This window comes from Grus americana, chromosome 11 (assembly GCF_028858705.1).
Source record: "Grus americana isolate bGruAme1 chromosome 11, bGruAme1.mat, whole genome shotgun sequence".
Classification (NCBI taxonomy): Eukaryota; Metazoa; Chordata; class Aves; order Gruiformes; family Gruidae; genus Grus; species Grus americana.
In genome coordinates, this window is record NC_072862.1 from 22106694 (window position 1) to 22132055 (window position 25362).

The following is a 25362-nucleotide window of genomic DNA, read 5'->3' on the forward strand; positions in this document are numbered from 1 at the left end:
TCAAGCTGTTAAAAGTGGGGAGGAGGCTGCAGTATTAAATGCAAATTAGCATGCAGTGATAATGGGTCTATGGCAGAAAAAAAAAAAGGGCTTGAACTAAAATACTAACTCTTCCCTTTCCCTCCGTTGAGAAACACTGAATTTGTCCTGCCTTCTGTTCCTCCAGCTGTTCCTATAGCCTCTTCCTCCTGCTGGCATCCTGACCAGCAGATGAAACACTTACTGTCCCTACCAGGTGTCTGTTTTCTCCAGATGAAGACAGTGGTCACTAGGCAGCCTACTTGTCTGTCAGTGGACAAAAGTCTGCCCTCTCACTTAGAGGGTAAAAGTCCAGCTTCTCAAAGAGTAGAACCACTATGACCGGTATAGTACTTTTTCTTCAGCTGTTTCCTCTGTCACAGATCTATGTTCTGCAGTGCAGCAACTTCACGGACTTCTTTCTGCAAGAGCATAGAGGGGAGGCAAAGAGCCTGCTGTCTTATTTTCTTTCTTTCAGTATCATGCCCATTCTTTCTTTGTGGCCTCTGCCTTGTTCCACATGTGGGAAAGTAGACTAGAATCCTGAGAATAGTTTAGGATAAAGACAAACCAGGCTTTTCACTCAATACACATGAGCTTTGGGTAGAAAGTCAATTCTCTTGTGGGGAGATGAAATGTTTCCCTAAAATGTTACCCACCTGGTCTCTGGGCAAGATAATACTGCACTAGAAATACAGCCTTCCCTCAGCAAACTATTTCCCTTTATTTGTAGTCAGTCATTAGATAGGCCCTGTGTATGCCACGGTATAGCATTGTTCCACTTCTGGACAATCCTTTTTTTGTACTACAGCAAGTCTCCACTTACCGCTGCAGATGTATATCCGTGCAGATTCAAATTAAAAAGAACACATTGCATGTAAGCCAAATGCAAAATCCTGTAGCAAAAAGACTGGATTCAGAAATCACGCGTGCAATCTAGACAGTGCAGAATGAATGTTGCAAGACATGCTAAGACAATGTCTGCCAATATCCTTGCCTTTCTCTGAAGCACAAGGTCATTTCAGCACACAGGTAAACTTAATAAAATTTTTCTTCTCTATTTCTGGTAAAACATTCACCTTCCTAACTATGATTCTCATCAAGACATCAATGACTTTTACTTGTATCATAGCATCATAGAATACCAGGTTGGAAGGGACCTCAAGGATCATCTGGTCCAACCTTTCTTGGCAAAAGTTCCATCTAGACAAAAGCACCGTCTAGACAAGATGGCCCAACACCCCATCCAGCCAAATCTTAAAAGTGTCCGGTGTTGGGGAATCTACCACTTCCCTGGGGAGATTATTCCAAAGGCTGATTGCTCTCATTCTGAAAAATTTTCCTCTAAAGTCCAATCAGAATCTTCCCACAAGTAACTTGTGCCCATTACCCCTTGTCTTTTCCATGTGACTCCTTATAAAAAGGGAATCTCCATCTTCTTTGTGGCCACCCTTTAAGTACTGGAAGATGGTGATGAGGTCTCCTCTAAGCCTTCTTTTCTGAAGGCTGAACAAACCCAGTTCTCTCAGCCTTTCCTCACATGGCAGGCTTCCCAGTCCTTGGATCATCCTGGTGGTCCTCCTCTGGTCCCTCTCCAGCCTGTCCACATCTTTTTTGTGTAGCAGGGACCAAAACTGAATGCAGTATTCCAGGTGTGATCTGGCTGAGCAGAGTGGGATAATGACTTCTGTATCTCTGCTGGTGATGCTCTTGTTGATGCAGCTCAGCATCCTGTTGGCTTTCTTTGCCACAACAGCACACTGTTCACTCATATTGAGCTTCTGGTCCACCAGGACCCCCAGGTCCCTCTCCACAGAGCTGCTCTCCAGCCAGGTGGATCCCAGTCTGTGCTGCACTCCTGGATTATGTTTTCCCAGGTGCAAGACCTTAAGCTTGTCCTTGTTGAACTTCAGAAGGTTCTTGTTAGCCCACTCTTCCAGCCTATCTAGGTCTTCCTGCAGGGTGGCTCTCCCTTCCTGGGATAGCCTTTACTCTAGGTAGCAGCACTGCTTTCTCCGCCTGAAGTTTCAAGCTTTTGTTTCCAAAACTGTTTCATGTCATTTAGTTCTCATAACTACAAGGTTTGTTTCAAATCCACTACATATTTCCTAATGAAAAGGTTGAATAATTTTCCATATGAAAGTTGGGGAAAGATACTCAGTGTTAGCCAGGTTTTTTAGGTACCAGTGAATTGGTAGACAAATAGATTAAATTCTAGTTTCCTAGTAAAAATAGTAAACTTATTCCCATGTATGTGATAAGACGTAAAGCAACTCACGTAAAAGTTAGAAAAAGTAAGCTGGTGGTTGGGAAGACTTAATTTCAGTTCAGCTTAAGAAAATATTGTCCTGGTATCCATACATTCATGGGTTTAGTTCAAGCAGTTTTTCTCCATTTCACACTTGGATTATAAATGATACAGCACACATGAACAGCGGGAAGCAGGCTATGGTTCAGTACCAGCCTCTGACATAATATGCTAGGCTTGGAAGCGCTTTCAACACTACTTGACGTGTTTGGAACCTCTGCTTAGGAACAGCTTAAGTCCTGCATTGTTCACCGGCAGGTTCCCCGTTTTTTGAAAGAGAAAAGGACATTGTAAATCTTGGGGATATTATAAAGCAGAATCATCTGTTTCAGATAGCTTGTTGGCAAGGTTCTCTGTGAGAAGATTTTTTATGTGTGTAGTGCTGCTTTGATCGGCATGTGGATATAGTGGGAAGGTTGAAAAGACTGTAGGTATGTGTGTAGACATTTTAAAAAGCAAAAACAACCTACAGGTGCAGCTAAAAACACCTCTGCATAAAATTCAGTCAACTAGTTAAAAATGCTAGTAAAGCCCCAGTGTCAGAGGGTGTGAATGTGTCACCATTTAGCAAAAATATTTATTCTATTTTTTTCCTTTCATACAATGACTTTAAACTAATCACTGTTTCAATAATGACATACTGCAAAAGATGGAGATTTGAGCCTTGGCTTCTATAGTGTTGTTCAGCTTTTAGATTTTTTTCTCCATACTTCTGTACACAGTTTTATTTGTATGCAAACAATATTTGTGCAGGTGTCTACCTGGTGTTTGGGGCATGCAAAACCAAGGCTTGCCAAAACTTTGATTTATTTATTTTTTTCTTTTCCTAACCAAACAATCATTTCACATACCAGAATGTTTGGGCACCAGAGGGATGTGTTCTTCCATTTCAATAAAACTCCACATTCTTTATGGAACTATTTATGCTTTCTTCTTGTACTGCAAATTAATAAGGGTACAAGATAGAGTAGAATAAAACCTTGTGACAGAATTCTGGAATCCTTCTCCTCCAAAGTAAGAAGGTTTCTGTCTTAACCCCCCTGACACTGACTGCTACCTGATACGTTCCAGGGTATCAAAAGCTGATTCTCACCAAATTTGAGGCAGGGGAAAAGAGTGATCCCTGGTTGGAAATATTCAAAGGAGAGAACAAGCTAAGGATCCTCACACATGAGGTTCTTTAAGCAGGGACGTCTGTACACCTTCTGGAATCAAAATAAGCAAGTATTAAATTTGAGTATCAAACCAAATCTGCTTGTATCCAATTGATTGTAAAAGTTTATATAATTCTGAGTAGAAAAATGAACAGGTATTCAGTTAAACTTCCAGTGCAGTATGATTAAAAATGAAGTATACTAGGGTTTTGTGCAAGGATCAGTTCAGCGGCCAAAGGAACACAGTTCATTTTCTTGCAAACACTGGTCCATCCTTTGGCTTTGCATGCAGCTGCTGCTCTTGTTTAAAGGTATGGTACCACTACCCTCATCTGGCTTCCCCAATAAGAGTGATATAGTATCTTTGTGCTTAGGAGGAAAAGTGCGGTCAATATTCTCATGTTCCCCCACCTAGAGAGAGGTACTGGAAGGAGCACAGAGCACCCCAGCACACGGCACAATCCATGCTATAGGAACATGCAAAACCCAGAAAAAAGATAGCATTCAGGCTTCAAAAATGAAGTAGGTAGCAACCACATCAACTACAACGACAGAATCCAGACAGAATTCAGATTAAGTCAGCATCCAGGGAGTGCTGACTTAATCATGGTATGCAGAGTAGGTAGCCAACAATATTAATCTAACATACTATGAATGCCCAGAATACTCATCCCAATCTTTTTGCTTCAGATTTTAAGGAAGTATGGGATATCTGCCAATGAAATGAAATGCAGAATAGCTTTGGAGCTTAGGGGAAAAGTACGGGAATCTGACATTCTACGAAAAAAAACCTTACTACATTTCCATTTTGTTATTCTTTCTCCTACAGCCTGATTAATGGTAATCTAGTAATGATTTGGATTCAACTGAATTGAAGTTCGGAATGTAACTTGACAATACTTTTAACTTGTAAACTCTTTCTTCAAAGCAGATGACAAACAATACACGCTTCATTACCAAACACAAGCATGTATCACTGCCAAGGAAAAGGCCACTGGGCAAAGGGGTTCTGATGGCTATTGTCTGGCAGAGGACTATGTTTGTAAAAAAAATGCACTTCCAGTCATTTGGGTGTGGGGCTTTTTATGGAACAATCTTGATTAGCTCGCTTTCCTAAGGAGAGGAAGCTTATGTAATGGTTCAGTCTATCTCTTGCTCCAAATTTCAAACATATTTGATACATGAGCCAAGGTCTCAAAAATAATTAAATTTCTAAAGTTTCTTGGAAGTCAGCAACTGAAGACAGAAAAAGGAACCATACTCATTCCCCAGCTGAAGGAAAGAAAGAACTCAGCAACCAACCATTGTACATTGTACTGTTTACTATAGCAGGCTGGCCACTCACCATTTAACCTAAAGCTGAATTAGCCACACTGTGTGAGGTTTTTGCCTTATGGGGGTGACACTGAAATAAGAAACACACTTAAGATATCCTTATTTATTATAGTGAGGTGCTTTATGGATGAGACCATATAAATCTGTAGTGAGGCCGCTTTAGTTTTGCTGCTCAAAGTGCAATGTGGTTTTTTTCTTGAAATGCACTCTTACCATTCAAAACACAATAAGCATCATCTTCTTAAAGAAGCATGGAACAATACTCAACAAATTGTACCACAGCTGAGGCACCAAATAGTTAAAATACTGGCTGGGAGTATACACAACATTTTGGTCCTTGGCTAGAGGATGTATGAATGGGCCAGGGTGAGTAATAACTTTTGATCTGTCTCTCTTAAGATCATTTCAATTTACCCAGGTTGCCAGAAGATGAGAATCTGAATGCAGCTGCTGAAGTGGCAGTATGTTGGCTCAGATTCTTCTGAGGAATAAAAGAAATGCAGTGATATAACCATGCAGGAAACTTTGTCCAAAAGCATGAAATGCTTAACTTTGTTTCCTTATAGCACAGCCCTATCTGTGTCATTCCTTTTTCATTTGTTGTTCTCAGCCTGGATTCCATAGATAACTTTGCTAGAGACTTGGGTTTTATTGTAGATATGGAAAACTGCCTAGAAAGTTTTGCTCCTTGGTTGTTCTGGCTGCTTTCCAGCCTCAATAATACTCAGGACGCAACACATTCAACTTGCTCCAGCAATCATTCTTTAAAATAAGACAAAGCATAAAGAACACCGTACAAAATTAACTCTGCTGCTACCTTAGTTAATGACTTCAGAAACCAGTAAAAGTGAGTTGTGACCAGGATCTTCGGAGGGCTAGTTCTAACTCCACTATACTGGTTATGTGACCCTAAAATATAGCTGCAGGTAAAGGTGGCAGGGTTACTATAGAGGTCAATAAACACTGCTCAGCACTGCGGATCTTGAATTACTAATGTTTCTATGACCATCCAATAACCAAAGAATTTTGGTAGCACGCTGCAGTCTGTGCACACATTTAAATTGTTCTCAGTGCCAGGCTGGCTAGCACCTGCTGCTGACAATAGTGAAAATGCATGCGGAGACACCTGGGTTATATTAGACAACTCTGTTAACAAAAACTTAGCTGACTTCTGTGAAACATTTATGGCTACATACAACCAAAAGTACAGAATAATAGATGGAGTTACATGAAGCATATAAAGACAGTAAGCTAAATTTTAAAGCTGTCTGAGAACATGACGCATAATATACACTATTCATCCAAGTGGTACAGATAACCATGCCCACTTGTCATTTCCAAACATAACATCCTGATTTCTGTTGCTTATTAGTTTGCCAACAGGTTATTTGGACTGTAATTGTTCATGCTGGGTCTCTGCCCTAAGATGATTTTGTGTGTGTGTGTGTCTCCGTGTGGATAAAATAGCAACAATTGCTCAAGAAGGAAAAATAGTAAACTTTACTCTGTTAAGCATTTTCCAACCATTTCTCTGAAGCTATAGCGTGCCCAGCCTTCCAAGTAAGTGCTTCAAATTTGGTGAGTTAGTTGTTTTGGTTAAGGATGTGTCTATTGACATCTTGTAGACTGATAGAGTTCCCCTTGCTGGACATCCACTGGTTATATTTACAGGCTGAATCACTTGTTCATTAAGAGTCCCTAGCAAACTGACATAATTAACAGCATGGGCTTCTACACGGGCTGCGAGGGACCTAGACTGCGCCCGTTACCCTTTGTCATGGTGGAGAGAGGGTTTAAACATTGAAGCCCTGAAACGTCAAACATCTGCATCAAACCTCTCAAGAAACTTTTGCACGTTCCCCAGAGCATAGCCCATGATCACTGTTTGTGCTTTCAGACACACGCGCTAAAGGCAGAACACAATGCCCAGACTTCGCGTGAGACTTTTAACACGTTTACTCTTTACTTAGAAGATAAGATGAAGAAAGAAGATAGATTATATTCCTATCACTTGGTTTCTTCACTACCTTGAAACAGATCTAGGACTGTGCTAACATCTTTCAGGTTTCTACAATTCTTTTTTGCTAATCTTGACCTTCCTTCAGAACTTTCTCTTTCCACTGCTCCTAAAATTCAGTTTATTTTGACATCATTCTGTCCTACAGTTATGCTGGATCTTTCTGGTACAAAAACCTGCTTGTTTCTTCCTCTATGCTACTCATAGCTTCCTGTGAGGTTCAGTGAGTCTGGTTAGGTTCCCTCACCGCTCGGGGAAACTGCGTGTCCTTGAGCAACTTACTTAGCCTCTGCCTCAGTTACCCATTTTGGAAAAGAGGACTTGGTATTTCACGTCCCCTACCTTTTGTCTTGACCTCTGTTTCAGTATAGAAGAAAAGGTAGGGTTGGGTTTCATACAACACATGTAATAACAACTTATTTTTACTGAGCGCTGAGAGGAAGGATTGCACAAGAACGTGGACACACAGAGAGAAGGAACCTGCTCACACACAAGACGGAGGGAGTTAAGAAAAGTTGTGATTCTGAGGCAGCTGAAGAATTTCAGAGTCAGGCAGAGACTGCAGACCTTCCTGTGTGCTGAATGTCCTGGCTGACACAGGCTTTGATAAAGGAGGATATTATTGCTTTTCTTGCAACTTCTGACCTGCTGCCAGATATTGTCCAACTGTGGACAGTCATCGAAAAGATTATTTTTTTCTATCAGACGATATGAATGACTGTTATTTCTTTTAAATGAATTCCAAATAAATAGCTGAAACGTATTAAACCTCAGACTATCTAGGAAAAAAAAGTAAAACCTAAATCCTCAGAGGGTGAGTTTGACAGTTTTCTGTTCTAATGAGAAATTCAGCTTATTCACTCATCTTTATTAAATAGAGGCTTCGAAGGATTTGTTCTATAGCTGAAACAATAGTTGGACGAGGTATCACAGCAGCCCAGCAGGGCTGGACAGCAAGGAGGTGAACCTCTGCTGTACAGGTACAGTGCCCAGCTCAGCGGGGTTCGGATCCTGCCTTAGCCCTCTGGCTATCTCCTAACGGCTGTGAGTCCTCGCACAAACTCTGCCCTGAGTTACGCTAAATCAGGCTCACTGACTTGGTGAGTTGCGTAGGATAATAAAGCAATGTGTTTAGTTCCTTTGTACTCGCAGGATCTCTCACTGTAAGGTGCACTTAATCAGCTATTAAGTTGCAAACCTGATGTGCTGCAAAACTATAAAGGAATCTGCCATGTTCATATACATAAGTAACAGGGATTTTGCATGTTTATTTTTAGGTGGTTTTTGTTTAGAACACACGCAGCCTGAGACATGGTGAAACAGCTTCAAATGCCTGCGTGATGGTTCCATTAGCTTTTCCTCTGCTGTAAATTAAAATATATAGGTCCAGATTTCTTCTACAAAGTTAATGAGGGAAACGAAGGAATGTAAATTAGCAGTACAGTTTTTAAAATATTTGGATTGTGTCTTTTAAATTGTTATATGTTATTATAACATTCCATTTTAGCTATACTATTAAAATAAATTAACCTGCATAAAATGCTGCATGTGAAGTACTTTCAAGGTCACACAGTTGGGACAACAGAGGTTTTGTCTAAGAGTATTAGAAGGAGCCCCAACAAAAACACCCATGCAGTTTTAAACAGCCGCTTCATACTGGCAGGAGATCACTTCTAGGTTTCTTTAGAACGCACAGTGCGAGCTACTGTACTTAAGATCAAGAACCAAAGCAAATCTACAAATTGCATAACTTGCAAGGCTAGGGAAGTAAGGTATTGAGTCTTGCTTCACCCACTGCAATAGACTCCCTTGCAGCAAGGCATTAAGAAACTGAGGTAAGAGGCAAGACGAGACCTTGCAATATCTCAGCAACGCAGAACAGGGCTGGTTCAGGTACAGGGAGCTGAACTTTCAGTTCAGTGTGAAGGAGCAGAACTTCACAGCTCTCACAAATGCTAATGAGTCCCGTGACTAAACTGTGGCATACTTGGAAAATGCAATCATAATATATATAATCTCAATCATCATTTGGAAACCTCTGACCTATATGCAAACTTCCAAGGAGCTACCACAGCAGATACACTATCACTGCAGTTACGGGTAGCCATGGAGCTCTAGTATTATGTATATATAATACATTGTTATGCAAACACACATCTACTTTTAAACCTCAGTTTCACAGTCATCATGGTTTAAATTTCAAAGCATCAAAAAGGAGGCAGAAATAAAGTCTCCTGCAAATAGATCTCGATTAAATCTAGGAAGAATTTTTACAAACAATTCAAACACAGGCACTCTGAAATCCTAACATGGAACCGTGCTGGTCAGGAAAGGACAGTCACAACAAATATCGTGCTTAAAAATGCAACTTTGTACTTGGTAAAACTTTATTCTTGTGCTGGTTTAATATTTAAATAGGAAAAGACGATTTCAAAGATTATGAGATTTTTCCTCAGAAAAGGAGGAAATTCCCACGAAATTATTTATCTGAGATTCACGAAAGGCCTTTTAGAAATAGCACTTGGGCTTTTCTAGCTGATCTCAGACTAATTAATTTAACCTTGTGAAGCAGGTCCAGCAAGTATTTAACCCTGACCCTCTAGCCTGGATTCACAGAATCCCTAATCTTCCCTATGTCGCTGTACAATTAAAAGAGCTGCAAAAGCTTTGAAAATCATATTCCCCCCCTCCGTCTCCCCGACCCGTCCCCCCCTGAGACTCACCAGAGCCTGAAACTTCTTCCCACACCCGGCTAGCCCTCTGGCACCATCAGCAGCGGTTTTGATCCGAAGGAGAAATCCAAAGGCTGAGACGAGACCCTGGCCGGGAGGATGTGTGCAAACAGAAACCGAGTGCACCTGGGTTTAACAGTTCTTAGGGAGAGCAAAGGCAAGAAGCTGAGACAGTCAGAATGATTTGCCTTTCCAAAAGGCTCTAATGCATTCTTTGTGTTAGCAGAAATACCTGGACCCACAGGCTGAACTCTTGAGCGTCACATGGGTGACAGGGCTAAAAAAGGCAAACCCATCGGCTTAATTTAAACTCCCCCAATGCGTTAGTGTTTTCCCCTGAGACTGCTTATGTGCCTCTTCCAAACTTTTCTACAATTTTCCTGGGATTTTAATATCCCACTCTCTTTGGTTTCGTACTTTTTTCACTCTTTTATTTTTAGATTCAGTATTTCACAGTGGTCTGTAGAGTCTGCTTGACGCCAGCAAATGTAACTGGATCCCAAGTCCCTGCAAGCCAGGAATTGCAGCCATGATCAGCATGCTGCCGAGAGCGCAAACCTTGGCACTAGTCACAACCAAATAGTCTGAATCCTCTATTTATCTTACGGCAGGGCTTGGGAAAGGAGGCAAGAAGAGTTCATCAAAATGTAAGGAATAGCTGGGGTAAGTAAACAGAAATCAAAGATGCAAACAGGTCTGTTCTGTAACAGATTTGTGTGACCAGACTTCCAAAAGCAAGAACGGGGATTTACAAAAAACCAGAGATATTTCATTCTTTAGTAACCTAGTAACAGGACAGGCATGCACAAAGCAGATTGCCTTTAAAAAAGGCTTGTGTCAGCAAGGTTGACTTTAGTGGAATAAATAAGAGTAGGCTGCTTGGCAGCAGGTCACTGCTGACAATAATCTCGCAGGTCAGATTTTCCCAGTTACGATGGCTCGTTTGATACACACATAACTGCAACTACCAGTTCTGATTAGGATTAATGTGGGCCACCATCTCTCACCCAGCCTTTGGGGAGCAGGTGCCAGGGTCTTACCTTACTCTTTCACGGTGTGCAACTGGAATAAATCTCGTCTCTGATACTAAGGAGCCGAATTACCTCACTTCAACTTACTTGCTAATTTGCTGTCACTTCTGGCCCTTTCTTCCTGTAGCAGAGAACAAAACGAAGGATTTCCAGTTTATCTGATTGAGAAATTGTTCCTCGTAACTCTTCCAGGATCTGTAACTATGGTAACTAGTGTCTACAACGGAGTGTGACCACTTCACGGAAGAAAAAACAAGTGTATCGAGGCAGTTATTTCCCAAAGGTGATGCGATGAGTCAGCACCAGAGCCCAGATTAGAATAGTGTTCAGACTGCCCATCCCATATGCAGCTCACTAAACCACTGTTCCTCCTGCAGCCTCCAGGGAATAAAGTTCACTTAGCTAGGCGGTAAATGCTCAACTCCTGCCCTTGCACTTCACCTTGTTATTTATCTAAGTTTTGGCAGGCTTAAGTGTTTGTTGCCAAGAAAGAGTGCAAATCAAGAGAAACAAAAAAAAGCGTTAGTCTTAACATGGAACAAAGGACACTGCAACAGCAAACTCCACTTGGAGAGAACACTGGTCTGCCAATACATTGAACATATAGATTGTATGTAACACTGAAATTGCTTGAAAATGAATTTTTTTACAAGGCAGCTTATCTGTCTCTTCGTAAGTAACAAATGCAGAGTAAAAGAACTGTAATGCAGAGATCTTGAACACAGCAACTAACTTTGTCAGTTTTCTTCATTGCATAAAGAAGGTTCCATTTTTTAATTTTTTTTATTCCTGGCATATTTAAAACTGGTTTGGGCAAATTATGTAACCTTAGCATGTTTCCTTGGCATAGATGGTATTTAGTATTAATATTTGCTAAACTAATTTGAAACTTGGACAGCCAGTCTGAAGGAGTTCTGCCAGCTGTAAGTGACGCCACTTTACAAACACACAGGAAGTGTTCTGCCTTCACTGGTCTCCTGCGGCATGAACTGGGAAGAGAGTGTAAAAACGGTGTAATCTCCTGCTGTATTCTCATCCTCTAATTTTTCAGTTACACTTTGTATCACAGTTACTCTTGGTTCTCCTTGATCCTCCTGGTTCAGGGTTAACCCTTTATTCTCATTGTCCCCATTAGCAAACTCTTAAAAGGAAACACAAGAAAACTGGTATTATTTACCCCCTACACTGCATACCACAGTTTAGGAGCTGCTGTTGCTACTGTGATGCTTCAGTGTCTCGTCATGTTGAACATAGCTAAAGTGGAAAACTTGCTAGTCTCCCATATTGATGCAACTTTTCCGGAGAGTTGTTCTTCTCATCAAGATTTTTTCCTTAAATGACCCAAAGCCTTAGCTTACTCTTCCTGCTGCTGGCTAGCAGCCTGATACACCTACTTGAAAGTGCTTCAGATCGTGGCTTAATGATGAGTCGAAGATTCTTGCAATTTGCTCATTGGCAATTTGTCTGTTGACTTAGTTGTTGTTTTTTTTCTTTTTTTAATTGGTAAAACATGCACGAATAATGTTGATTTGTTAAGGGAGTTTGTGATCTTCTATTTATTTTTTTCTGTTTTCTAACTTTCAGGATGTACACAGATGATGTCAGATGGTGTGGTCAGAGAGCTCAGAAGTATTAAGACTGTCTCAGAAAGCTATCTGCTTGGTCCACAGGGCTTGGAGCAGGCACTCGAGGCAGAAAGTCCAGTGAATGCTGAGAGTGGGCTGGTCTCTGGGGAACTGGAAGCAGCTATGGACTGTCTACTACCAAGGAGCCTTCTGAGGTCAGCACAACCCACGATGTAATTAGCATTAAAAAGCAGATGTGACCACCAGGACAGAAAATGTGTGACACCACACTGGGCTCTGTCAGTGGGGCTCTTCCCTGCTTGGGAAGAATCCTCCATGAGAAAGCATGGATAGCAGCAATGCAAGCCCTTAGAATGTTGAGACCCAAAGTACAATTTTGGGGTGTATATTACATCCTATTTAATAAGTTACCTTGCTAAAAGTGATTTAAATGTGGTATGTGTTTGTATAGAGCTTTGAATGTACATGGCAGTGCTTTTTGTATGATGGATGCTGCAGAAGTGTTTGTCTGGGCAGAAAATGCAGCCAGATATTCTAGGAAGCCTACATGGTAGCCTAAGGCAGTTATAAAAAGAAAATGGGGTGCTGCTTAGATGACTTAACAGTAGGGATGGAGTTAGCACTACTGGCCATGATGCCTTTTTGCATTTCTGTCACCAAGAAATATAGAGGAGCGAGTCCATGAGAGCAGGACACACAAGAAGCCTTAAGCCCTTAGCATGTAAATATTTGTAAAGCAGACAGTGAGTCCTGTGCATTAGAGTAAACATAAAATCTTCTGTTTTATTCTCAAATGCAAGTGTATTTTATTCAAACCCTATAATCTGTGTGCTGTGTAGCTGCCACTAATAAACAGTTTCTTTTTAACTAATCTCTAGAGAAAGATTGCTTCCTACCTACCCTGACATGTTTCTTGCAGGCATGTTGCTCTTTCCTTCATTGACTTATTCTTTCTTTTTTCGGACAAGGTAAAAACCGTTAATCTAGGAATCTGTATTGTGGAGAAGGCAGATTTTAAAACCAATGATATGGAGATAATTGTGGAAGGCATAGATAATTTGAGTTCAAATCCAAAGGTTTTTATTCAGTCCCGTAACTTTAAAGAGAGCAACCTTAATTATGTTTTTGAGAGGGATGAGAGTATCCATGCAGTCTAACTTGCAGTATCTAAATTTGGTGTCTCTATGGAAAGAAGTGGACTCTCATTTTTTATTTGAGTTACTTTCTGGAAGATCTTGTCTCTCTCATTTGAGTACAGAATGTGCCAGGATTAGCAGAGCCAAACCATTTTACATTAATTCCTTCAGTGTGAGGATTTTGCTTTCAACTGAGAAGAATGTGATCTCCTCTCTCTCTTGTTTCGCTGGGAGTGAAAAATTACGCGTCTGTGAAATGTTAACCAGATTCAGATCTCTAAGCTAGAGTGCTGTTTTGCTCAATACATAGTTTTCATTGACACATTTTTAAAATGCCGTCCCAAATCATAGCTGACTGTGCCTGTTGTTTATGCCTACTTTCATAAGTATTATTTCCTTCATACACAGAAATAAGTATACCTCTCATTTCTTATATATCATAATCTGAACTTATCAATAGACTGAGCATTCATTCATAATGTATACTTTGTTCTTCCTTTGACCTAATTGTTCATGTGCAGGGAAATTTTCTGAATTAGCTGTAAGAGGTTTGGTGATGAACAAACATTATGTATGCCATGAATATTTTCAAGGAGCTCAGCTTCCTAGCACTACCATTCTGTTCTTGACTTGGATTTGCTTCTTGAGTGTTGTTACAGTATTTTTACTTGGTTTCTTTGTGCCTATTTTTGGGTATGATTTATGGCTGCTTATCCAGCCCGAAGGAGGCAAGCGCTTTTAAAATCGCAGGTATACAGACTTGGGCAAAGCAGGCAAGCAGATGCCTGGATGTCTGTAGCAAATAAGAATCCCGGCTACAGTTAAACACATCACTACTGAAATAAGCAAATATGTTATTCCAAATAAGTTAATTTTTAGATGATACGATTTATTACAGTGCTTAAAGATTTTAGGTTTTGGGGTGGGTTTTTTTTTTTCAGAATCAAAGTAGGCTACCCTATCTGGTCTCTTTTTACATCACTTTTATCTCCTGATAGACTTAACTGAGTTCTCCCTATTGACTAAAATATGCCTTATGCTTTCATTCTTGTGGGTTAATACTCAACAAAATTAAAACCAAAATAACATTAACAAAATCCTAGATTTCTTACAGAAATTTCTGTACCTGGCCACTTTGATATTCTAAGATGATGTATTAGTTAACATTTTGTTTGCATTTCTTACACAGGCTCTCAAAGCCCTTGAAGTCTCCATGTAATATATATTGCTTTATAGATGGAGACATTGAAAACCAGGAACCAAATCAGAGCAGGGGAGTGAACTCCCATATGACTATTACATCATTTAGAAGTAGCAGCAGCCTCTTTCTTTCTTAGAAGAGAACAGTCACACCGTATTACTAAATAGCAAAGTAGATTTTTCATACATCTGGGAAAGGGCTGAGTCTAAAAATGATAGGCTAAGATAATGCAGAAGTAATATAATTTTGGAGAAAAAGAACTGTCATTTTGTTTATCTCGTAAAACTGATAAACAGGATAATTTTGACGATTCTGATAATTCTGAGTGAGCTAGGGTGTCATGAGTTCGTTCATGAGTGCAGCAGGAAGCACTAAATTGTTGGGCTTCATAAACTGCCCTAAGAGCAATTCCACATCTCAGCAGAGGCAAACCCAGGGAGAGGATGCCAGAGTCCTGCAAGTCAACAGTTACAATGGAGTTATGAGATAAATTCTCCGTGACGCCATTAATAACATAAACAAATAATATAGTATTGGATGTTGTACTATCAACACAGTCAACATACCAACCAAACTGCATGGAGCAGCAGTAAAGATACATAGATAATTAGGATTTTTAAAAACGTGTACTTGCTGTGTATGTGTGGTAGATGTAAAATATTACCATTACAGGTCCTTTTAAGTAAGCAGAAGCTTCATTAATGACAAAGTTGCATCAAGAGTGGCATACATACTTAGACCAGGCCAGGATTTCAACTGAAACTGTTGGAACAAGGTCCTTAGACTTTCATGGCTGTTCGTTCTTGCTTATCCCATGCAATAGACATACATCGGAAAAGCAACCATAAAGCATAATTTACCTTCATGATACAGGTCAAGAGCCAGGATGAGAACAGAGACACTCCTTGGTGCTGATAACGACTGTTGTGGTTGAAACTGGATCCTTGATGTTCAGTGCCTGGTTTTATGTGGTAGGGTGGGAGGAGTCCCTGGGCTCCACGTTCTCCTGTTATCGGCTGGGAGCAAGTGCTTGAGTTTCTGTCCTAGTGGAGGCTGACTCCTGATGGGGTTCTCTCTAATTTGTACAGAGGGCAGAAAAGCTGCTTGAGTAAGTTTGCTTTGTCAAGCAGTTTGGGTTCGGTATCCTAATTTTGGGAAGAAGGGAAAACAACAATAAAAATCAATAAAACAGCTTTTTGGTCATATATATATATACACATATATATCTATCTTTATATATCCAAACATATATATATACACACACACATATATATTTATGTCCTACATTATTTGCAAACCAAACAGAACTGTGCAAAGGTATTAGTAAGTGAAACTTAGTAGATACAAGTTCTGTCATAAATCTAGTTTCTATCTCTGGAAAGAAAGTGAGATTATGGAAAGTCTAGTCCAGTTAACTACCAGTTAACTTTCAGATCTAATCATTTAACTACTTAGTAACAATAAGAACTTTATTTTCTGGAATCATATATTTAGCTATACAGCCAACAGACAGACCCTTGTTTGCATAACGAGACAATCAGGGTTGTGCTTCTTGCACAGCTTCATATCCAGAGAATTTGATACAAAGCCACAGACCCTTTATTTTTTTTAGTGTGAAGTTCTATGTCTTGCTCAGTGCTTTCCTTAAAGATGCTAGAAGGTGGGAAGTGAAGCATGTCAGTGATGAAAAATTCTGGGGAGGGTAGGTTGTACAGCCACTGCAAGAGTAGTATACAAACAAGAAAAGGAACATTTTGCAGGTCTCGAGTTCAGATGAGCAATAGCCTGAACTTTCTCTGGTCAGCCCTTGCTATTTACCATATAAAAAGTAGAATATCCTGGAAAATAATGTAAGAAATACTAATTGGAGTGAGCTTTCTCTAAGCTCCGAGAAGAACAAAGCAGAAAAACAACTTGTGATATGAAAAGCCTCTGATAGTTTTTAATGTTTGGATTATTTCCTGCTAATGACAGCTTGATATTTCTAACGATGGCTATAACTGTAAACCATGTCTTCTGGTCTAATTGCAACGCTTCGGATCTCTCTGCAGGATTTCAGTTAAGTCACCTCAAACCATTCCTGAAGTTCTTCAGATAGATGAAGGGTACCTAGGAAACAGCTGCACGTGTGTTCAGCCATGCCGGTTACTTTCTAGTAAGAAAAGTACTGCTGAGCTAATAGTTTCCGTCACAGGTAGGGTTAAATGAGTTTCACTTATACATTTTCAATTGCTGTCTATGAAGCATGAGTCAGGAGGAACCCTGCTTGACTTTAGCCTCTCTGGGGAACAGGCAGACTTGGCAGTTCAAGGAAAAACTTGTTTATAAAATGAACAAAAGACAGGCAGATTGAAGCAGTCCTCTGCAATGTCGCTTTTAGAGTCACTTTTAAGATTAGAAATGCACTTTAGCTGAGCCTGTCACCTGCTCTCAAGTCTGTTTACGGTACACATTACTAAGTGCAGTTATTATTGCTTGCTCTCTTTCTCAGCTCTGGGTGTACCTTTTCAAAAGACTTTATGGAAAATGCCTAATGTAAACCTAGCTTGCTCCTCTGAAAGCCTGTCAGCTCTCTATCTATTGTTCAGTGGAGCCTGGTTATCTGACACTGCATACCAGGGAGGTTAAGTGAATGTCAGCTCCTTTAAAGGCACACGTACCTGGAGCACTGAAGATTGAGCCTGCCCTTCATATGTGGTTACATGAGGTCTTTTTCAAAGTCGTTATCCATGACTCATTATATTGCATAAACGGTTTTGGCTATTTCAGACTGGGTCTAAATTCCAAATGACACCTACCCCTAAGGCTTTTTATATAAAAGTAACTGGGCTCTTGCATATATGGTAAAACATGCTGATCTGCTTTGCGTATTTTTTCTGCTCTTCAGCCAGTCTGTGTAACGAGGCCAAAGGCATGCTGCTGACTCAGGCCCAGCATCTCTTACAATTTGTAGTTCTGTTTCTTCAGCCAAGTATCCAGAGGAGGCACTGTGAAACACTGAGGGCAACTACCAAGCCAGAAGTGAAATTTTAACTTTAGTTCAGTATTACTTAGAGGTGTTCCTGCATCTCTGAATCCTCCACGTTTCATATCCTGTATACTTTATGGTATACGCAAAGAGCAAATAACAGTAACAGTTGAGGTTTACCTCGCAAAGGGAAATGCATAGCCAGAGCCAAGTTAGCATGAGAGCAACGTCACTTTTAGAAATTCACCAGTCTTTGCATGCTCGGTCTGTTTGGTTTCAGGGGCATTCATATTTCTCCCATACCTTCTTCTTCAGGCAGCTGTAGAGGTACTCAGCTGGGAGAGCTTTTGCACCATCTTGAGGAAGGAGCTATTTGGTTTATATATCCGGATTCTCTTTTGTGCAGATAAGCTTAGTGCAGGAGTGCTGACTGTGCGAAATCTGATCCCATTCTTCCTGGCCCATTTGCACCCACCCCAGTAAAGCTAGGAGAATCTCTGAAGAGAAGGTCTCCCAAAGCAACCTTAACCAGTAAGGGCAAAGCGAGGGTTCAAGAGCTGATTCTCCTCAGACCAGACAGACTTCTGAAAAGATGGCTGAGGTTGATGAGAAATTTTTAATAACCAGAGGGCAACGTTTTTTGTCACAACATTAAAGTCTCTTTCCTTCCTACTCCCACTTTTGAATAACAACTGAAAACTCATTTCACTTGGTCTTTCAAACATGAAAGTTGGCATTTTTGTCTAGAACTTAGCATGGAGAGCTTTGACCCAAGAGGAATGTATTTATTAAAGCTAATAACAATGGAAACAAAGGTGTTAAACTGACTACCGACACTGCATTTTTAAAGGCTACTGCCTGAGTTTGCTAAGGTCATGTATAAAGCTTACAGATAAAGTATAAAATATTGTATTTATTGGAGCTGTTTCTTCTGTGCAGTTCTTCCCAAAATCAAGAGTTAGGTATCCTAATCATCTTCATTTATTAACAGCTTTTGAGCCCCATTGCTCCCCTTGCCAGTGGGACCTCTGTAGCTGGCTAAGAAGTGTCCTAGGATGTAGGCAGCCAAGGTCCGAAACTGAGGCAGCTTCAGCCCCTGCATTGCCTTAGTCGCCTTTGAACTCTGTCCCAGAAGACAGTACTGGTTTAGCCTTAGAATTTCAGTGGAAATATTTTTTGGCTAAGGATTTTATATCTGATCTTGAAAGAGCTTCCAGTTCCCTGACTCTGACGCCTGACCTATGGCCAAAGTCAGAGCCCCAAATATCCAGCTGCTTAACTTTTAAGTCAAAGAGTCATTCTACATATGCATCACTCTGACAAAGCAGCACAATGAAAAACATTGAAAACACTGCTTTTCCAAAGTTTTGCAAGGAAGATTACGGCCTTGCTTGTGGCAAGGCCACCACATTAACAAAACACGCCTGCTGAGCCCATCATGCGTACCTCCAGTTACCCCCACCGCTGGCAGCACTCCGTGCATTTCCTAACCACCACCAAGTGACGCTGGGCATATGATGGCAGTTCTGTTGAACATACTTTCCCTAATGAAACAGGACGAGTGACGTGAGCCTACAAATACACCGCGTGGGGCATGAGAATACTGCACAGCTGGATGTGACTCATGGGGTATCCCAAGAAAAAGGAAGGAGCCTCTCGGGAATAAGTCGTGGGGCATATACTCAATGGCAGTAATACGGGTAGCTACCCACACTCTCTTCAGCTTCCTTCTTACTTTGCCTCTTGGCCGTAATAAAACAATCAAATGTCTTTAATAGATAAATTATGCATTTTGGGACACTGGCCTACTTCCATTTACATAGAATTGGGAATAATAACTTTGTGTTATTCTTTGTTGTTTAATAAAGGTTTGAAGCCTATGTATGGTGAAGTGCTTAGTAGTGAATGGGTACTTTTAATACTGAGAATAAGGATTAGAAATCAGAAATAGTAATTGAAAAAGACCTTCCAATCACAAGGATCCAATATGGATAAACTTGAGATTTTTTTGAGAGAGTCATTGCTGAGACAGAGAAACATACATCTGTAAGCGCAGATGACTTTAATAAGGCTGTACAGCTAATAATAGATTGCCTTCTACTAATTGCAAAGCTATAATAAAGCTAAAATACAAACGCTCCTATTTTCTTGTCCAACAAAAGATCTAAGATGCTGTACTGATATGTCAATACCACCCAGTACACTCAAATTTCCTCCAAGATTATTTTTATAGAAGTTTCTCCGACTCCCTGGTGAACAGACTCCCAAAGTTTTTCTCCCTTGGGAAGTCTGAACAAGGCTTTCATTTCTGCTGAGGACAGAACAAGACAGTCTGGGATCTTGCACCATATTCTCATTGTTGCCATATTTCCTTTCTTACTCACATCAGTAGCAATTTGAAAATATTAGTTAAAGTGTCCACAGCTCGTATGGGGAAAGCTGCATTACACATACAAACTCGTAGGAGTTTGACCGGACTTTGATCCCTTTAGGCCAACAAGGTGATTTTGGTTGTCAGGAGCTCCTAAACAAAACACTGGCATTCTTGTATTAATCCAAGATTTCTGGCTCACTTTTAGATTACAGGCTGGCCTGGAAAGAGTTAACAATAATTTCCCTGCTGCCCTGCAGCAAATTCTCCTGCAAAATATCTGCAAGAAATACCTACCGAGGTATGGAAGCATGGGGGCATCTGAAAACCTCTTCTGCAGCTAGCAGACAAGCAGTGACAAGTATCTCTTCTGATGGCTCTACAGTTGATAATGGCTGTGGCAGTGTTGGATGGAGGAAAGGGGTTAAGGGCTTGAATATCTGACACCACTCTTTCAGATTGCTTTATTCAAATCCTGTATCACAAAGGTCCGTTAACACTTAAGTCTTTCTCAGAACACTTTAAAAAAAGCAGACTAATACTAGAGCCCCAGTGCTGTGTTCACAGGTAGCATGGGAGTGCTGGAGCTGGCATGTCATGGCTCTAGACTAAAAAATTCCAACTACAAGGATATGAAGAACATGTGGAAGCGTCTGCAGCCAAGCGCTTGCAATCCATAAGGCACAAACTGGGCTTGTGCAGACGAGAAGCACTGCAATTCATTAGTGAGTACAGCTGCACACGTAGATAGAGGACTCTATATCTGAAGATGTTTTTGGAGCCTGTATGAGTGGATCATGCGTGAGCCATTGCCACAGCACAACTGGCTGAGCTGTTTTGAAGGACACAGATGCTCTTCAAAGACACTGTCATAGTTGTGTTTATTGAGCTGTAGAGTCCGTGACCCAATGTTTATTTGTAACAAACTGAGACGAGGCCTGGGAAACAAGCGCAAAGATTTATACCTTTATACCTACACCTCAGCCACTGTAAAGAAGTAAAAAAAAAGTCACTATGAAAAATGGAGCTGCATTTCATATTTTGCTTCTCAGCTGCAGGGAGTCAAGCCGGACAGAGCAGCTGGCTGCCAAACAACTAGGCAAAATAAATACTTGGTCAAAACAAAAGTGCTACCAGTAAGCAGTTAACATCGAATTCTAATGAGAGCTGCTCTTCTTGGAAGTCATCTGCGAAGTGTCCCCTCAACAGAAGGTTACAGTGTGCCCGTGTGTGATGTAATTGTTCTGACACTAATAACCTGCTGAGAACTAATGCTGCTGGGATTATTTCATTCACAATAACCGAGTTACTGAGATAATCCATAGTGTTGTCCAAATTAGGGCATAGAACTAGAAAGAAATTCCTTGGACCTCAGGTCCAGTCCTCCTCCTGTAACAAAAAAAAAAAAAAATTGCTCATTATCAATTGGGTGGTGACCTGTCATCTCAAATTCATTCTTTTTTGAATCCTGCCTGACTCAGTGGGGAAGCCTGAAGGGTGACCTAGGACTAGTTAGATGAACAAGGCTATCCCCATTGTCACTGAGTAAGTTGATAAAAGATTTGTTTGGTCATGAATATCATCCAGTTCAAAATATAAAATTTGACTCATTTGGGGTTTTTTTTTGCTTTTTAGGCTGTCATCTTTAATATTCAGATGGCAACACATGCATTCAGACAGTGATGTGTAAAACAGAAGATAGTGAATATGCGGAGTACAACCAAGTTGTAGTGACTTTACTTTGAATTGCACAAGTAGTGGTAAGTATTTGAAAGCAAAATTTTAACCTATGTTTTGTAATGGGACCCTCCATGAAGTATATGCTGAATGGAATAATTCTAACACCCAAATATCTAAGTTTTGTCAATTTATGTTTTCTGTCATTTGGTCTGTTCCAATGAGTCACACAGCACAATCATATTTAGAATGATAATAAACTTGAAAAGCCAGCAATCATGAGCACTTGGTATTTATAGAATGGAGAAGTGATAACTAGTACTTTCAATGTAACAATTTAAGCTTGCTGAGACTTTTCCAGCCAGGACAGTTTTCCATCAGAAAATGTTGATTCAGTGGAAACTTATTGGGCTATTTGTGGTCGATCTTTAATCTTAGCATCTCTCTTTATGCTGATGTTGAAATGTATCCTGCTCAATTGATACTGTGGATGAGTCCTTCTTGCTCATTTTCTCCTTCAGCTCAGACCCAGTAAAACTGTAGGTCCCTCTCTGGCACTCCAGTGCTGTGCTGGTAAACATATAGGTACAACTTATTTTTAACAGTAGTTTCAAGTACTTAGGTTCTTTACTTACTTAAAAGTAACTTACAGATATGAACACGTGGTTGTCACTGCTACATCCCTTCTCAGTCTCGATAATTTTTCCCCATTTACTGTCAGCTGACGTGACCCATGGTGTATAAATTGGATTATCGCCACTTCTGTCACTAGAGTCTCCTGCTGCCAAGTGGCTCCTGTGCATTCTGGGAATACCACTGTCCACCCTTTCGCTTCCAGGGCGACTTCTCACTGTATTTTGCATTGCTGAGTAACTCCTAAACATGATGAATGCTCCTGCCTGACTTCTTGTGAATCTGAGCAAGGTCATGTCACTCTGGTGTTCGGACTTTGCTAGCTTCTATATCTGTTGAATGTTGTAGTTGAAACTTCCCTTCTTCCTTTTAAAATTATCCATCTTGCTTCAGACCGGCTCAGACTTTCCTTTGCCCTTCTGCTGCAGTGCTAGTTGCTTTTGTCTCTCTTTACAATCACATCGTACTGGATACAATAGCTGCCTCCTGCGCAGCTTTCCTGGGCCTCATTAACTCGTGCTGAAGTCTCATATTTCAGATGCCAGTTTAAGGCTTTGGTCATAATCTTCAAAGTACCTAATGGATCAAGCCTTAGCTACATTAAAGGCTGAATTTTGATCTGCGAACCATCACGACAGCTGCTTTTCCTTGGGGCGATGTAGATTACGAAGCCTAGAAGGAAGTGTATGAAAGGGAGGAACAAGGCAATCTTAACTGAGAGAAGCAAGTGACGGAAAAAACATTCAGAAGATATTCTACAGTTCCAGACCTTTCAAAACTGAATCACTCCAAACATTGATTTCCCCCTCTATCCTAGCAAACAAACAAACCAGCAACACCTCACCACCACCATTAAAACAAATTCTGAGTAATTTTTTTCTAGAGCTACCAGAAAGTCTGCTACAAATTGTGCTTTAAATGCAAAGTTCTCAAATAGCCAAGTGCTAGAACATCTTTTCTCCCTTGTCTTCAGTTGTGTGGCTGCATTCACAGAATGCCCCGTGTTATGAGGTTGTTCGTATGAAGCAGAATCAACAACAAAAATGAATGCAAAATATTCAAATAGAAACAATCAAATACAGATGAGTAGTCTCTTCTTCAAGAGGGACTTTCTGTGAAGCTGATGATGAATAGAGTACACAGTTTACTTTTGAAGTTAAACCAGACTTTTTCATTCCTAGTCTAAGCTAAATTAGTGTATTTCAGGCTTAGTGTTTATCCAAACACAAAAGTCCCACTGGTTAATCTTCCATGGAGGTTTCAACTGATGCAGTTCAACTGGTATAAACACTTCTGTAAAGACTCTTAGTTTAGTTTATGTCAATTTGGAATCTGTTTATGGCAACCCAAAATAAGCTATTCTTAAACTTGACTACAAATGTCAGCCAACTTCTTGCACCGATTTTGACTAAACTGATTTAAAATAGAATCTTAACGTAAACTAGTGTGACTTTCCTGTAAACTGGGAACTTCTTTGGTAAACTGGGATCTCCAGCGTAGTGCATGGCACGTCTTCCCTCTTGTGGCTGACGTGGAGATTCACAGCGCTGGGGAACGCGCACTAAAGCCCTACAAAACCTTGGGCTGTCCTTAGCCATCCCCTGGCAACAGGGACGGTAAACTGGCGGTTATTTTGGTCATCAAACATCTATAGGCGCAGCTTGATAAAAAGATAATAACAAAATACTTGACGTTGTTAATTTGAAAAAACAATTTATAATTATTTTGGAATAAAGTAACTACTAAATTATCAGTAAACATTTATCTTAAAGTTACTATACTACTAGCAATATACTATACCATTAGCATAGTATTCTAATTAGCATATTACTATTAGTATACTACTAACGCTAGTATGGCTTGTGCTCTGGGAGGGTACTAGAAAAGGAGAGTCGGCAAGGATGGATAACCAGGAATTGGGGGTGGCTTGTTTGAGGTAGGGACAAGGAGAGAAGCTCCAGAGGACCGCCAGGAGGAACAAGGCTTGCAGATTTGAGAGATGGTCCAGAAACTACATTTCTAAATGGAGAAATCTCCCTTTGCATCCTCTGGTGGTAGAGGAGTGCCTGAAAAGCTGGATGCAAAGGAGGTACCGAGCATCCGCCTCTGCCCCAGTGCAGTGCAGTGGCACCCGATCGATGGTGGTGGCCGGCCATGCCGGCCTTCCTAACCTGCCCTGCCCATTCACGTACTGACGATGGGAATACAAAGCAGTGTGACTGGCGAGTGGGGTGAGCGGTGCTTCTCGCAAATAAGAAATAGCTGTCTAAGGCTTCAATAGAAGCATGGCTAACATATAAAATGGATTCCTACCTTTATTTGGTCCTTGCCTGATGAATTTCCTGACATAACTGAGCAACCATTAGGTGATTTTCAGCACGCTTAAGGGAGGTCTGAAGTTGCCATAAGAATCTCAGTCCTGCATACCCAGGTTAATGTAATCCTTGTGATTACTTTACTGACAGTATTCTAAAGTTTTCTCATCTGAAATTTTGCCTAAAAAGCCTTGCTGCCAGAGGAGTCCTCTACTTTCTTCCTCCACCCTGCCAGGGTAAAGCTGTCTCTCACATTCAGGCACAGTGTTTGCCTACTGCATGTTGTACGCATGTCGAAGTGCAAGCTGAAAGCTGGCATCTCGCAATTTCTTCTCATTAGAGATGCAACAATCCTATCTTGTTAGCATCCACCTCTTCTATGAGAGCATCAGGACTGAGGAATGTAATAAAGTTTATCTAGAGGCAAGGAGGTTCAGGACACGGGAAGGGAAGAGGACAAACGCCCCATAACGCCTGTGCAGCGGGAAGGGAGTCCTCCCGTGCCCCTAAGTCTGGGGTTAGCGTCTCAGGTCATCCACAAAAAGGTATTTGGGGAAAAGACAAAGGTGGTGGCACAGGAAGCAATTCTCAAGGAGAGGATGAGACTAACCTATAACATTCCCTGCCTTGATCTGCCAGCGCCACACACTAGGAACTCATCTACCTTGCCTGTCTTACATGTAGGGAGGCAGCCGGTGGCAGAGACAGAAGCTGTGTGACGAAGGGGGAGTAGCTGGGAGCTCCTGTGCCAAACAGGACACATCCCACGCCCATGAGCAACCATGGGACAACATGGCATTGATGGGAGGGGCTACATTATGAGCTATGCTATAAGTCAGCAGTTAGCTGTAGTTTATTTCCTATGCTGCTAAAATCTGAT

At 40.8% G+C, this 25362-nt stretch overlaps 1 protein-coding gene and 1 long non-coding RNA gene across 2 annotated transcripts in view; one reads left to right on the forward strand and one right to left on the reverse strand.

The window, feature by feature from the left end:
• RAF1 (Raf-1 proto-oncogene, serine/threonine kinase) overlaps nt 1-9753 on the reverse strand; it is a 79756-nt gene extending 70003 nt beyond the window's left edge. Inside the window, exon 1 of the mRNA XM_054837809.1 lies at nt 9556-9753. The gene's annotated coding sequence lies outside the window, so the exon portion shown is untranslated. The remainder of the gene's footprint in view (nt 1-9555) is intronic.
• Nucleotides 1-25362, forward strand: part of LOC129211190 (uncharacterized) — a 57409-nt gene that overhangs the window by 26146 nt on the left and 5901 nt on the right. The window contains exons 3-5 of the long non-coding RNA XR_008578770.1: nt 12266-12375; nt 16570-16712; nt 21493-21617. This is a non-coding gene — a long non-coding RNA (uncharacterized LOC129211190). The remainder of the gene's footprint in view (nt 1-12265; nt 12376-16569; nt 16713-21492; nt 21618-25362) is intronic.